At 41.1% G+C, this 15,106-nt stretch overlaps 1 protein-coding gene across 2 annotated transcripts in view; it reads left to right on the forward strand.

The window, feature by feature from the left end:
- The window catches only part of SERGEF (secretion regulating guanine nucleotide exchange factor), a 280,295-nt gene that overhangs the window by 253,946 nt on the left and 11,243 nt on the right, over window positions 1-15,106 (forward strand). The gene's annotated exons all lie outside the window — the stretch shown is intronic.

The following is a 15,106-nucleotide window of genomic DNA, read 5'->3' on the forward strand; positions in this document are numbered from 1 at the left end:
TGGCTCATGCAATTCATATATTGGAAGCACGTAAAGAAACGAAAAGCCTACTGAGGATTCTACACATACAAAAATTGTTTGCATGAATTGATATTTATATATAGGGTTATAAAATTGATAAATTACATATTATTAATTAGGCTGCTATGGTTGAATTTTGATGACTATCCAGTTATATTATTAGCCTTTAGTCTACTTGAAATGACTTTGTAAGTCAAAACACTTAGAATGACAAAGTTCCATAGGTTACTAAGCAACTTTGTAAGTGCTTTGAAAATACACCTCTAAGCGTTATTTTGGCACTGTAACTAAAAGAGTGTTTTCTTATTTCGTTAAGTGCCAATTTGCAGAAACAAAATTCTATGTTTTGACATTGTTTCAGATCATTGACTGAACCATATTAACAACATTCTTTTGGTTGGGCTGAGAACTTTTCAGCACACCCTCGAATTTTATTTTATTTAAAGTACTATACTTGCTCACTTAGCAAGGGAGTTTTAAGGATAGGGTTCCCCCCTTCCCCCTCCAGTCTAGGAAGTCTCTGTTAGTGTATGTAGGCTAGCATTTTAAGGGGCTGTTTAAAATTGCTATAGTATCAGTATAAAGCACATCTAAAAGACACAGGCATCTTCAGTTTAGAGTTTAATTCCCTCTCTCCCACCCAGCCCTGGCCTGATCTCTTATTTATAGGCCATTGAGCCAATTAGAAGGCTAAAAATGTAATTAGCTAATCTCTATTAGCTAGTAATTAGCTCTTAAGGAATAGTCTAAGAAATCCTTGTAGGGTAACCTACCAATTACAACATTACAAAATAATAATAAAAATTAAACAATAACATAGCCTAACATATAACTAGCAATTTTAGGGGACCTTAGTGTACATATTCTAACTCTCTTAGCAACTTAACAAAGAAATCACCAATATTAAGATGTAAGCAGCAAGATGGGGGCTATCCATTCATTTACACTGAGTGTTACATGTTTGATTATCTCCCAGTTGGTGAGAGGTCTTATGTGTGTGCTCGGTGCAAAGAGCTCCTAGCATTCAGGGAAGGGGTCTGATATCTTGAGACTAGAGTAGTGGAGGAGCTGAGGGAGACAGGTGCATAAAGGAGACTTAGAGGGACATTGTAGAGAAGTACGACCTCCAGTCTGACAGCCTCTGTGCTACCTTAGAGGAGGGAGGTCTTCTTAAAGGAGAGTATTACCCTGGTGAAGTAGGAGGCAATCCTGTAGCCAGGGACTGCCCATCAGGAGATGCAATGTCCTCTTGCACGGAAGATGTGTCTCTAGGGACTTCTGCCCAGGGTAGAAGGGTTAGGATGGCCATTATAGTGGGAGATTCAATCATTAGGCATGTAGATAGCTGGATGCTGGTGGTCATGAGGATCGCTTGATCACATGCCTGCCTAGTGCGAAGGTGGCAAACCTCACGCGTCACCTAGATAAGATTTTAGACAACTCGGGTACCATGACATAGGGAAATGTGGTAGGGATGTTCTGAAAGCCAAATTTAGGCTCTTAGGTAGGAAGATAAAATCCAGAGCCTCCAGGCTAACATTTCCAGAAGTGCTCCCTGTTCCATGCACATGATTCAAGAGACAGGCAGAACTCCGGGGTCTCAATGTGTGGATGAGGTGATGGTGCAGGGAGGATGGTTTTAGATTTGTTAGGAACTGGGTGACTTCCTGGGGAAGGGGGAACCTATTCTGCAAAGATGGGCACCACCTTTACCAGGATGGAACATTTAAAAAGGAGATAGAGCAGCTTTTAAACGAGAAACTGGGGGGAAGGCCATCAGTCGCTCAAAAGAACATGCTTCAGAACAAGGTATCTTTAAAATATATCATCATAAAAGGGAAGATAGAACATCCAGATAGTGAGACTGCAGTACAGGCCACAGTAGACCAGGTTTCCTTAAACACAAAGCAAGCAGATTTTAAAGATAGCAAATTATACATACCAACTGCTGAACAAATTATAAATAGATATGATAAACATTGTTTGAAATGTCTGTATGCAAACGCCAGAAGTCTAAGAAACAAGATGGGAGAGTTAGAATATATTGCACTAAATGAAAAGATAAATATAATAGGCATCTCTGAGACCTGGTGGAAGGAAGATAATCAATGGGACACTGTCATACTGGGGTACAAATTATAGCGCAGTGATAGGGTGGATCAAATTGGTAGAGGGGCATTTTCAAAACATATGTCTAAGTCTGATTTGGACGTATGGCGCTATAAATAATTTTTTCTAAAAAATCCTCTATCTGGACATCCTGGCCATTGGGACGCCCAGACCACCAGGACGTCTATCTTTATACCACATTTTCGACCAAAATTTTGTCCAAGTCCCAAACACACAGAACAAGACCATTTGGACGTGGGAGGGGCCAGTCCTGTAATGGGGCACCTTAGAGGGCACTGCTGTGAACGTCACATAAAGGGTGCCAGATAAACATCTCACCAGAACTCCCTTATAGGTTATGATGAGCCCCCCAAAACCCACTATACCCACCTGTCTACAACCCGAATAGCACTTAAGGCTAGAGGTGGCACCTATATGGTAGTAGAGTAGGGTTTTGGGCTCACATTTTCCACCATAAATGTAGTGGTTAGGGTGGCTTATGGGCCTAGGACCTCTTCTCTATGGTTCACTAACTCACCCACCAGGCTACATAAGACACCTGTGTTCAGCTCTACTAGGCTTTCCCATACCAGATGCTGCTGTTTTAGAGAAAGGTATGTACCTTTTGTACTCATTTTTGTTTGGTGGAAGGGGGTCAGTTAGAGAATGACACGGTGACAAAATTCATCACCGTTCCCGTCCCTGCGGATAACCGTGGGAAATAATCCCATGTCATTTTCTAGTGTCTATTTCAACCTCAGTCCTTCTACACCAGCATTCTTCAAAGCAAAGCTTGCGAGTCAGTGGTTGTGGCCATTCATACTCTGATTCTTATGGGAGCCAAGGATATTGAAGCCATTGTGACATCACTGATGTGATTGGCTCTTAGGCACTGGTGGAATGAGGCATTATGACATCACAATATCTGCTCTGGATACCAGAGACTGTCATTCTTTAGTGTCTATTTCAATCTCAGTCCTTCTACACCAGCATTCTTCAAAGCAAAGCTTGAGGGTCAGTGGTTGTGGCCATTCATACTCTGATTCTTCCCTCTTTCCTTAAAGAATGACATGAAGATGGTTTTCCGCGGGGACGGGAACGGTGATGAATTTTGTCACCGTGTCATTCTCTAGGGTCAGTGAGCACTGGGAAGTGTGTGTGGGGGGAGGTCTTACCTTGATGCATGCAGTTGTCATCTGGTCAGTTTGGGTACCTTGTGGCACTTAGACACTTCTAAAACATGTCTCGTTCCAAACGTATAAGTTCCATCCAGGATGTCTTGCAAAATGTTTATCGCTGCAAGACGTCCATGTCTAACCCGCCCTTGAGATAAGCCCAAAGACCACCCATAATGCATCTCCACCATGCCCATCTCATGCTCTGAACATACAGAGACTAGAACACCTCGCTAGATGTACAGAAAGATGGTTTGGTTTTGATTATCAGCACTTGGACATCCTGGCAATTAGGATGTACACGTACTGATTTAGGATGCTTTTTGGAAGTCTTATGTTTTTTATTATGGGCCTGATAGTGTTATTATGTTAAGGAGGCCCTTGAATCGAATAGACTGAAAATTCTATAGGAGCAGAAACACACCTTGGAAACTGTATGGATAGAAATTCCATGTGTAAGGGGGAAAAGGATAGTGATAGGAGTGTACTACCATCTGCATGACCAGGATGAATGGACAGATGCTGAAATGTTATCAGAAATTATTGAGGTTAACAGCAATACGAGGGGGTGCTGAAAAGTACTCCATCCAGCCAAGAAGGGAATGGCATGGAGCCATGAAACTTATAAATTATTCAACATATTCACCCCTAAGTTCAAAACACTTGGCACATCGTGCCTGAAGTTTATGTAACTCTTCCAAGTAATGCTCTGATGTCTGGTCAATGAAATACTGCTCCGCTGCTGCAATCACCTCCGAATCACTTGAAAATTGTTGCACTTTCAAACCCTTTTTAAGGTTTGGAAACAGAAAATGGAGCAAGATCTGGTGAGTAGGGTTGATAGTCCTTGCACTGAAACCCCAATGCATCAAAACATCTATTGTTTTGCCAGCCATGTAAACAGGTGCATTGTACTGCAGAAAGAGAATGCCTTTCTACAGCTTCCCTCTCCTTTTTTCTTTCAATACCTCCTTTAATCTGCACAGCAAGTTACAGTAGTATTCTGCATTAACTGGCCCCTTGGAAGATGGTCATTACACCACCTTCCTGCTTCCAAAACACTGTGGCCATGACTTTTCCTGCTGACTTTTGGGTTTTGAATTTCCTGGCCTTGGAGAACCTGAGTGTCACCATTGCATGGACTGTTGTTTTGTCTCAGGATCAAAGTAGTGTAACCATGTTTCATCATGGCACCAGCATGCTTAGAATACTGCAAAATCAACTTGGAATTGTCCACTCAATGTCATTTGTCATCAACATTTAAACATTTGGGCACCTACTTGACTGACAGCTTTTGTATACCCAGCTGCTCGTGGATTATACACCCAACATGTTCTCTGGATATATGTAATGTGTCAGCAATTGTTTTAGCCAATATTTGTTGATCTGCCAAAATCAGGTCATGGACATGGTCAATAATTTCAAGAGTTGACACTGATTGAGGCCTCCCAGAACTTGCTGCATCTTAGGTCTTGAAATCTTCACACTGAAAGTTTGCACACCACTTCTTCACGGAAATAGGATGGGAATTTGTCATTCAACGTTTGTATCATACATTTATGGATTTCCTTTTGAGTTTGCTTCTGCAGGAATAGGAACTTTTGAAAGCTCGGAGTTCCACAATTGCAAATTACACACTTTTTGTTGACATGGTTCAATCAGTGATCTGAAACAATATGAAAGCATAGCATTACGATTCTGCAAGTTGGCAATTTGCAAAATAAAAAAACACTCTTTTCAGCTACAGTGGCAAAATAACGCTCAGAATTTAGGAAATTGGACTAAGAACTTTTCAGCACCCCCCTCATAATGGGTGATTTCATCTACATTGATATTGACTGGTAAATGTTACATCAGGGCATGCTAGGGAGATAAAATTCCTTGATGAAATCAAGGACTGCTTTATGGAGCAGCTGGTTCAGGAACAAAGCAATTCTAGATCTAGTTCTTAGTAGAGCACATGAACTGGTGAGGGAGGTAACGGTGCTGGGACCGCTTGATAACAGTGATTATAATATGATCAGATTTGATATAATCCCTAGAATAAGTTCACACAGGAAATACAATAAAACAGCATTTAACTTTTAAAAAAGGAGACTTTGATTACATGAGGAGAATAGTAAAAATGAAACTTAGAGGAGCCAGCTGCAAAGGTCAAAAATTTACATCAGGCCTGAATGTTATTCAAAAATATCATCCTGGAAGCCCAGACTAGATATATTCCATGTATTAAAAAAGAAGGAAGGAAATCCAAAAGGCAACTGGCGTGGTTGAGTTAGGTGAAGGAAGCTAAAAGAGCTAAAAGAGAATCCTTCAGAAAGTGGAAGAAGGGTCCAACTGAAAATGTAAACAGCACAAGGACTGGCAAATGAAGGTGCTAATAAGGAAGGCAAAGAGAGATCTTGAAGTTTGCACTGGAAGCAAAAGTACATAGTAAAAATTTTTTTAAGTTATATTAAAAGCAAGAGGCCAGTAAGAGAATCAATTGGACTACTAGATGGCTGAGTGATAAAAGGGGCTCTCTGGGAAAACAAGGTCATAGCAATTCTGGTCACTGTATCTCAAAAAAATATAGTGGAATTAGAAAAGGTACAGAGAAAGGTAACAAAAATGATAAAAGGAATGGGAAGACTTCTCTATGAGGAAAGGCTAAAGTGGCTAGAGCTCTTCAGCTTGGAGAAGAGACAGCTCGGGTAATATGATAGAGGTCTATAAAATGCTAAGTGGAGTGGAAAGGGTAAATGTGAATCACTTGTTTACTCTTTCCAAAAATACTAAGACTAGGAGGCATGCAATGGTAGATTAAAAACAAACCGGAGAAAATATTTCTTCACACAATGTGTAATTAAACTCTGGAATTCATTGCTGGAGAATGTGGTGAAATCAGTTAGCTTAGCAGGTTTTTAAAAAGGTTTGGATAATTTCCTAAAAAAGAGGTCCATAGGCCATTATTGACATGGCTTGGGGAAATCCACTACTTATTCCTAGGATAAGCAGCATAACATCTGTTTTACTACTTGGGATCTAGCTAGGTAATTGGGACCTAGGTTGGCCACTGTTGGAAACAGGATAGTGGGCTTGATGAACTTCCGGTCTCTCCCAGCATGTCAATTCTTATGATCTAATCAGGCTCAATAGATATTACCATACTCTCCTGTCCATCCTATTTTTTAAATCACATTATTATTTTTGTTATGGTTATATTGATGTATTCTACATGAAAAGCTCAAATTCTCCACATGGTATTAATTCATTAGTCATCTCAGTAGCCCACATTTCATATGTTGCTCTATCACTCTTGTAAATCTTCCTCCTTTTTATTATTAAGTTATGTATTTTCTTATTAATCAGATTAGGGTAAAACACATAAACTTCCTTTAGGTCAGACCAAAGATCTTTGAGCCTAGTATCCTGTCTCTCACAGTGGTCTATACAGGTCACAAGTTAACCTGGCATGAAAAATGAGCTGAGAAATGTTTTATAAACCCAACAGTAGTGAGTAGGCTGAGCTCCAATGACAAACAGGGAGCAAGATCCAGTGGCAGACACTGAGAAGTCTTGGCTTAAAAGCTGGAATGTATCCCTGCAGAAATGCTGGTACCAGGAAAAAAAGAGATTTCCATGGAAAAGAGGAAGGAGGCAGTAAAATATTTTAAACATGAAGCAACACTGAACAAGTGCAGACCATGCTCTGGGAAAAGGTCAAAGACTGTTTCAGTACAGATTCACCAAGAAGAAGATAGATTCCAAGTGGAAGTGACAGGCATGAAGTAGACCAAGTCAGCCAGCCTAATGGAGTTGCTGCTACCTGCTGGCCACAAGTCAGAGGTTCACTCACCCTGGCATGACTCTCCCAGTTTCTGTGCAATCACAAAGAAAGCAGAATGGCACTGAAGGTGGCAAAATATGGGGCTGCTACTTGTCAGGGTTGTTTTTTTTTGTGAATGTCTAAACTGTCTCCCTTTTATCCACTTGGTCAAACCCATCAGATGTTTGGAGTATTTAGATTAAGAATGCTGTAATATGTTTCTGGATGATTATTGCTTTTCTAGACCAAGCTTGATGTTATTAGCCATGGTGTACTGTGGTCAGCCCTCTGAGCTTTTATTCTATATGAGCACCTGGCATAATTTGTTCTAGTTAATTGATAACCAAATAAAGAGTGTCAAGAGGGGATAAAAAACCAGAAGTGGCAAAATAACCCAATAATATTGTATATATACTGGTGGGGGAGATAAATGCAGAGTCTTCATGATTCACTGTCCCCTCTAAGCTGTATTGCTGCCAGTAGGGACAGACTTAAAGATCTCAATCTGTATACTTTGGAGGAAAGGCGGGAGAGGGGACATATGATACCTCCATAATGTAAATGCGCATGAGTTGAGTCTCTTTCATTTGAAAGGAAACTGCAATGAGAGGGCATAGGATGAAGTTAAGAGATGATAGGCTCCGGAGTAATCTAAGGAAACAGTCTCCCGGAAGAGACTGTGTCTGAATGCAAAAGGGGCTGGGATAAGCACATGGGATCTCTCAGAGAAAGAAAGAGATAATGGCTACTGCGGATGGGCAGACTAGATGGGCCATTTGGCCATAATCTGCCATCATGTTGCTATGTTTTCAATCACTAGGGTCTGGCAGGTTCCTTGGAGTCCTTCAAAGTCTGCCTGTTCTTTACGTTTGGAAAAAGTGATTGTGAAACAGCACCACCCCCTGGCAGGACTGTAAGTGGAGGACTCCTGCTCAGCTTAGAGGGAGCAGTGCTTTTACCTATTTTTAAAGGGCAACTTTTCTTTTGATAACTGACAATGGGTACAAAGGGTCCATGAACTTTGCACACATTTTTGACTATGAATTCACATGTTTAGATTGGAAAACAAATCCACATATGCTACTTAACTACCTGATCTTAAAACATAGCCTCAGGAATGACTTTCTGAAAACAGGTAATAGCACCTGTGCTATAAGGAAATGCACATTCTTTTCCTACATTGGTGCAGTTAATTGCTTTTTTTGTTTTTTTTTAACATGCTTAGATTGCTTTAAAAATTATCCTTACTTGGCACAGCAGACTGGAATGAGCCATCATAATTATACCAGAGTCATCCAAAAGGAAAGCTTTTCTTATGTCTAATAATCTGACTAAAGAGCTCTTTTACTAAAGTTTAGCACATGCTAACAGAATTAGTGCCTGCTATGCCATTCAATGGGGCTGTTTTCAACCAAACCCAATGACACACTTGAAAAGTTAGTTGGCAGACACAATAACAATCGGAACTCCCTTTCTTCCACTAGTCTAATTCCTTCTTCATCTTGGGGTCCACCGCAAAGGGATCCTGGTAGGTGTTTATCCTGTTTTCCTAAGGTCCCCCTAACTAATCACATTTGAAGGTTGTCTAGAACTCAAGTGTCATCATTAGGGTCCTATGCTAGTGTCAGTGAATATGTTCCATCTATCCATCTTTGTCAAACAGATGGCTTCCATCAGGCTTATATACAGTACATGTGCACAGTGGAGGGCTAGTCAAACTTCTTCACTCTGGGTGGCTTACAAATCAACATTAAAGAACAAGTATCTAAACTGGCCAGGTTGCAAATCTGCGTAAACTAATGAATCTCAACATTTACTAAACCTAGTCCAACATAATTTAAAAAAAAAATTACTCATCTCATATAATCCAAAACTCTTTCATAAACTTTCCTCCTTTTTCCACGTTAAAATAATTTTTCCTTTAACCAAATGCTTATGTAAAAGTTTAGCCTTTCACAGGTTCTTGAAACAGAATCTCATGAACAAAATGCAGCCCTTTTGGAACATCATTTCAAAAAGATGGTGCCACACAAGAAACTGCAGTGTCTTACCTCTATTTATTTGATTGCAGAACAGCATGGAATGGAAAGAAAGAACAATATCTAATAAAAGAATGCAACACTCAACTTTCAAATATTTTGGGCCATTCAGGAAAAAAACCCCACAACAATGATCAGCATGTTAAAGTGATACAAACTTTCCAGTCATTTGACACACAAGAAGCTTCTTTTGTAAGACTTCCAAGAGTGGGATCTGCCAGGAAAATCCTGCATAAGATTCCGACAATAGTCTGCCATCATGGGTGCATCCCATCTTCCTTGGTATGTGGCTTCCATTATTTTTATATCTTGGTGAAATCCATCACCTTGCTCTTCACTTAATTTACCAAAGTTCTCTGGAAAGCGATCTAAGGCCCAAATTCACTCCTGCTCCCAACATTTTTAAAGATACGGGGAGGGGGGTTGGTCCGGCCGGCCCAACCATCCATGGGTGGGCCGGTCGGGGGATTGGGCCTATGGAGCAGGAAGGACTGGGCACCCCTCCTGCTCCCAACACTTTTAAAGGTACGGGGAGGGAGGTTGGTCCAGCCAGCCCAACCACGGGTGGGCCGGTTGGGGGTGCGGTAGGCTTGTGGGGGGGAAATCAGGCCTATGGAGCAGGAGGGACTGAGCACCCCTCCTGCTCCCAACTTTTACATATTGGGGTGTTGGGCTGGGGGGGGGGTAATTTTTTATTCTCCTGCTCTCTGCAGCCCTTCCCTGCAGTGCAGCCCACTTTAAAACCATGGGCCTGCACTGCAGGGAAGGGCAGCAGAGAGCAGGAGAGCTGTGGGAGGCAGAGAGAGTCGGGGCAGGCAGAGAGCAGGTCTAGGTAGAGAGGAGTGGAGTTTTTTACACAAGCGACTGGTCCTCACCAGCTGCTTGTTCTTGATCGGCCAGACATTTGGTGTGTCAGGAGAAAAGTTTAGTGAATCGTGTCCCTGCCTATTTGCATGCGTTTCCCCTCATTTGCATGCATGGATTTGAAGTGGATCATAGCACAGGTTTGTGAATCGGGCCGGAGGGAAATCTGCTCGCTAAGGGCTCGCAAAGCCACTGCCTTGTCACACTGTTTTTTCGCCTTTAGATCTTTGGACACTATCACCCCAAGGTCCCTCTCCCCGTCCGTGCATATCAGCTTCTCTCCTCCCAGCATATACGGTTCCTTCCTATTATTAATCCCCAAATGCATTACTCTGCAACCAGGCCCATAAGCTACTCTAACCACTTCATGATAAAAAATGTGAGCCCACCAAAAAACCCAAACCCTACTGTACTGCCATATAGGTGCCACCTGCAGCCATAAAGGCTATTAGGGTGGTAGGTGGGTTTAGTAGGTTTTAAGGGTGTTGTGGAGGGCTCACCATGACCTGCAAGGGAGTTGTGGTGAGATGTTTATGTGGCACCCTTTTTGTGAAGTTCACAGCAGTGCCTTGTTAGGTGCCCCACTGCTCTTGCCATGTCTGAGTGGCCAGTCCACACTTTGCTGACCCCCTCCCACATCTAAAAATTCTTTTTCTAGGCGTTATGGACTTGGATGATTTTTGGGTTGAGAATGTGGTATATAGATAGATGACTTGGCAGTCTGGGTGATCAAACGGCTGGACGTATAATTAGACGATTCTCAAAAAAAAAATATTTTGGAGGTATTTTTTAAGAATGTACTGTGGACACTGCTGATTTTAGGCAACTAGCACCCTAGGCCCAAAACGGACTTAGACATTTTTTTTATTATGCCGCTCTACGTATTCAGTGCATGAACCATCTTTATTCAATGCCTTTACAAATTGTTTCATCAGTCCTAGCTTTATATGTACTGGTGGCAGTATGATTTTTTCTTGTGCTACCAAAGGTTCATTGATTGCATTTTGTCCTCCATCCACCATATATACTTCTCCCTTCGTATTTGCGGTTTCAGCAATCGCAGTTTTGATTATTCACGGTTTTTGGCTTGCTGGCTCCTCCCCCCAAATTACATCAGCTTGCATAGAGAAATTGCTGATTCCAAGTGTTTACAGAGAAAATCGCTGATTCCCAGCACTTTCTTCACCGTGTTTTGTCTCTCCTTCAGGAACAGGTCAGGTCTCCCACTAGGTTATTCGCAGTTTCATCATATTCATGATGGCTTTTAATAGAAAACAGTGAGTAAGATATGAATAAGTATTTTTGGGTCTGTTAATCCCCTATCACAGCGAATACGGAGGGAGAAGTGTATTCCCTTGGAAGCCAATCTTTTTTTTGCCCAATGTTCATGTTTGGCTCTACCATCCCAAATGCATATCTAATAAACTAGAGCTGATGTGGTCTATCCTATGCAATTTTCTGAATCAGCGCCCCAAATAACCCCAGGAACAGGTCAAAAAACCCAAGGCACCAAGAAAACTTTTTTTTTTTTTTTGGCCTGTATTATAAATTACCTACATTTCATAGCATCAATTAATGAAATCGAATCATGTGCCTGGTCTTCATTTGTTCTTGTTGTGAAAAACTTTCTTGGCAACAAGAAGACAGACAACTGCACACAGTTAGCAGAGGATATGCTCTTTCATTTCAACAAGCTTGGCTGTAACATGAGTGTTATAGTCCATTATCTGCACAGTTACTTAGATCGCTTTCCAGAGAACCTTGGTGACTTAAATGAAGAGCAAGGTGAAAGATTTCAGCAAGACATAAAAACAATGCAAGCCAGATACCAAGGAAGATGGGATGTACATGTGATGGCAGACAATTACTGGAATTTTATGTTGGATTGTCCAGGCAGATCCCACTCTCGGAAGTCTTACAAAAGGAGCTTCTTGTGTTTCGAATGACGGGAAAGTTTGTATCATAAACTTGTGCTTTTGGTAAGAAATAAGTAGATTTTCATGTACACTTTTCTTTTAATTTTTAATATGTTTCTTTCAGGCTTAAAATATATTAATTTAAACATTACATTATAATATCCTGATTTTTTTTTAAATGGGCAAGCAGAGTGAAGAACGGTATATGGCACATGTTCTGTATCTCAAAAACTAGAACTGATAAGAGAAAACGTGCTGTTTTGGGGAGCAGCAGGTCAAATATACCCAGAAACAGGTCTAACATTTGAGGCACCAAAATGAGTGTTGGCCAATGTTCTTGTCATCTGGATAAGTCAGGTATCAACAACCAGTATTCCATAAAGCACTTCTAGGTTGCCTACAATCATAGCTCTGGCACATGAACTGTTGGTAATCTGTATAAATCAAAAATAGTATTCAAGTAAGACACATGTGGCCACTCTGTGATAGGTCTTATACATACAATTGTTGGCCTTAAAAAGACTAGCATCAATTTACAATATCATGCTGCATTCATTTGGCAGTGGTAGAGGCCTCTCCATCTGCTATAAGAACCTTGGGATACATTCCCAGAACTAATTTGTACTGGTCTGGACAAGGAGGACCCGGGCTACTACTTTAGAACTATTGGTCTCAGCAATAAAGGAGTTTCTAAAACTGTACGAGTCTAATAAGCTGCCTTGACTGCTATAGGATTTTAAGACCTTACGCATGTGCTTCCCTTTGGTCCTCGACATAATTTGCATGCTTCCAAGATCCCATAGGCTCCAAGAAAAGATGAATTAACTGCTATTGCTGTTCATTTTATTGACGTACTGTTCTGTTTTGTACTGTCATATACCGATAAAACTATTGAACACAAGATCCCACAGGCTGAGTCATGTCAAGAAAGCAAAACAGAATAACCCACTGGAAGAAAGTACCCTGAAAGCTATATGTTCTCTTGGCCACTTCCAGGTTTTAACAAACTGTGCCAGACGGAAGAGTATGGACCCTCCTCCACCTTCTCATGAGAGCAGCAGGTCATCTGGGATGTGCAGATGCCATGCTATAAGTTACTTTCTTGCATCCAATGCGGCACTGCGTTTGTTTTTTTCATTGTTCAAGTAAATCTTTCTGCAGTTGCCAAGTAGAAAAATTGCTGGTCAAAAAGTGCACAGTGAGACAACCTGAATAACGTTGGCACTTACTACTCCATAGAAAACATGTTCATTCATCCTTAATCACAGCAGAGACCTAGCCTGCAGTGAAACGATAGAAAAAGACTCATTACAAGGCAACCATCAAGGAGCCATGCAAGTAAAGCAGGATGACTGAACACTAAAGTTGTGTAGATGAGTTGAATAATTAGCATTCAGATCTGGCCGTTCCTTAGGTCCAAACCTGACCCCACCCCCTTTAACTTATGCCTATTAACATGACAGAAACACCAGTTTGGAGTAACAAAAGCTGCAGCTTTGTTTATTAATACTTATTAACAAATTATGGCAACAAAAAACTTACTTAACATGAGCTGCACACAATGCTTGTTAACAAGATCCCTTTGCTTCCCCCCCCCCCCATCTCCCCTGTCCACTTACCTTGTCAACAGAGTGTCAGATTTCTTATACGGTGGCAATAGGGATCATCTTTAGCCATGCCCTGGACAGCAGGGACCTATGGAGCAAGCATAGACCTCCATGCCTGTTTACCCGGATCACCTGACCCAATAGTTAATCTCATGGCTCATCCCAAGCTATTCTCTATAAACTAGAGTCCCTGTAGATTGAGTGACTGCTCACTATGACAAAGACTTAGTACAACATACAATAGCAAATAACACTATAACAATAGTGGGAAAGCCACCTCTGAGGACCAGGAAATGTCCTGCTCCTCAGAGGAGATGCTTTAAATAGTCTCATACCCCACACACTCTGGGTTCACCTGACCTGCCTAACTAATCGCACCTTGGCATGGCCCAATTACATCTGGATGGGTCAATAATACTGCATCCAAGACATTGGTCCAGCTCCTCTTCACTTCCCCCCCCCCTCCCAACCAACTCCCTGCTGCTCTTGCTCTTCACACTGCTAACTTCCCAAACCATCATGGGCCTGACCTCAGGCCAAGATGAGTGGACCTAGCCTTCTGTTACAACCTAACCAAAAAGAGAATAATGTGGAGCCATGAAACTTACAAGTTATTCCACACTTTTCTTGTCATATTTTTTGTTTCAATGCGGCAAATGCATCTAGTAAATGGGCACAAGTATAGGGAAACCAAGTCATTGTGACATCACCAATGAGGTTGGCTCTCAGACATTGATGGAAAGAGGCATTATGACATCACAATACGAGGGGCAGCTGAGAAGTTCTCAGTCCAACCAAGAAGAGAATGATGTGGAGCCATGAAATTTACATGTTATTCCACACTTTTCTTGACACTTTTTGTTTCAATGAGACAAATGCATCTAGTAAATGGGCACAAGTATAGGGAAACCAAGTCATTGTGACATCACCAATGAGGTTGGCTCTCAGACATTGATGGAAAGAGGCATTATGACATCACAATACGAGGGGCAGCTGAGAAGTTCTCAGTCCAACCAAGAAGAGAATGATGTGGAGCCATGAAATTTACATGTTATTCCACACTTTTCTTGACACTTTTTGTTTCAATGAGACAAATGCATCTAGTAAATGGGCACAAGTATAGGGAAACCAAGCCATTGTGACATCACCAATGAGGTTGGCTCTTAGGCATTGGTGGAATGACATCACAGTATGAGGGGCTGCTTTTTGCGTAATTTCATATAATTGAAACAAAAAGTGTGAAGAAAAGCATGGAATAACTTGTAAGTATCATGGTTCCATATCATTTTTTTTCTTGGTTGGGCTAACTTTTCAGCAACCCCTTGTACTTCTAAAGAGAATATCTGTAGATTTGTTGAGACAAAGTGTTGAAATAACTGCAGCTCTAAAAATCACTTTATTAAAATACAACCTGGATCTCATTTCTTATTTCTCATGATTTTCAAACCCACCTTTGCTATCACAAATTTTATTTTGCAGCTTCAAATTTAAACTTACTATTAGCTAGCAATCTAATATGAATGGTCTATTGAAAGCATACACGCAAGTATTATATTTTTATCTTTAT

This window comes from Geotrypetes seraphini, chromosome 19, assembly GCF_902459505.1.
Source record: "Geotrypetes seraphini chromosome 19, aGeoSer1.1, whole genome shotgun sequence".
NCBI classification, from domain to species: domain Eukaryota; kingdom Metazoa; phylum Chordata; class Amphibia; order Gymnophiona; family Dermophiidae; genus Geotrypetes; species Geotrypetes seraphini.